Source organism: Olea europaea, chromosome 9 (genome assembly GCF_002742605.1).
Source record: "Olea europaea var. sylvestris chromosome 9, O_europaea_v1, whole genome shotgun sequence".
Classification (NCBI taxonomy): Eukaryota; Viridiplantae; Streptophyta; class Magnoliopsida; order Lamiales; family Oleaceae; genus Olea; species Olea europaea.
The window spans coordinates 4,435,495-4,437,091 of record NC_036245.1 but is presented as its reverse complement, the minus strand read 5'-3'; positions in this window follow the sequence as shown (position 1 = coordinate 4,437,091).

Below are 1,597 nucleotides of genomic sequence, written 5' to 3'. Positions count from 1 at the left end.
TTTTTTTTTTTTTTCTATTTGCTGTTGAAAAAAAAGAAGAAAAATTCGTTACAAATCTACTGCAAGTTCAGTTCCTTTGCTGCTGTTCACTATTCACTACAATTTCAAGCCATATACACCAACCCCCAGTCCAACCCCATCTATCATAATCCGTTAGTCCACCTTCTCTTATTACAGCCCACAAGACTATTTTCACAAAATACCCAATTTACCCACCTTAAGAACTCATTAGCCCACTTATACCAAAACCCACTGCCCGTTGGAATCCACCCACCCAAATCCAGCCAACTAAACTCGCCCCAATTCCCATAGCCCATAACCCGATTCATTTCCCACAATTAATCAAACCACAAATCGTCTCCCCTACAAGCCAAATATCACAACGTTTGCAGCCACCACCGCCTGATTCCGTACTACCTGCCCGCTTCCACCACAAACATGCATCGCCGTCACTTCTTCAATCGCCGGCTCCCTCCTCTGTCACCAACCTATTTCCTTAACCGTGCCACAATTCTCTCATCATTTCTATCAGAAGCCGCCATCACCACCAAGTCACCAATATCCCACCTATCCGTCGTTGCTTCCAATACCAGCAAGCAACAACCCACAAAATCCAACTCCTTCCACTCTTACAAACGCATCAACCACCACTCTCAATCCTAATTACACCCCAAATCCTAGATATTCTTCATCCAGGTTCTCTTTTGGGTTCTGAATTTGGTTTCTCATTCACATTCGAGGAATTTTGGAGACAATTATCGCCCAATATCACGATCCAACATTCAACACCCACCACAACCATTTCCTTTAAACTTGCGGGATTTTTCTTCTAGTTTGAAACTATAACAGCCATTTGGGATTTAGATGCTTACCCGAAGGTACCTTCAGAAAATTGGTAGCTCGTAGTCAAGTCACGAGCTCCGATTTTCACATTGCAGCCCAGCGGCACTAATAGGAGTCGGTGGAATGTGAAACAGAAGAAAAGAAAAGCAATTAGGAAGCAATTTTTTCAGGAGATAATCTAGCGGTATTAATAGAATTTGGGATTGGAATATAAATCTGGACCTCCAAGACCCATGCCCCTAGAATCTTAGAGGGGGTAAATCGTGGGTTATGCCTCAACTGGATCACAGGTTTCCTCCATTGACTGTACACTTTTGCGTACAAGATACCCTCCTCTACAGTGATTGCTCCATACCAAATTTTTGGCCGCAGGTTCCCACCAGGAATCGAACTCTCCATCCTGCCGCTGGAAGCAAGCCAATGTTGATTGATCCACCAATTGAGCTATGCCCCCGGGGGCATTTGGGATTGGAATATAGCTTGCACCACTAGTGGCTCAATTTACATCTCATGAGGTATACAACTTTTGTTATTTTAAAACTTTAATTTCTATTTTGATGTTTGTGGCCGTCAAAATCTTAAAAAAAATAAAAAATAAAAATAAAAACCATAAAAAATGTCATATCATACCAATTAAAATTCATATAACCCGTACACCTATAACACGTCCTTTGGTCACTACTATAATCATGTACCTCCATCTTATCTATCTAGACATTGTGTCAAGAATGCATATTATTCTCCTAGGAAAGTT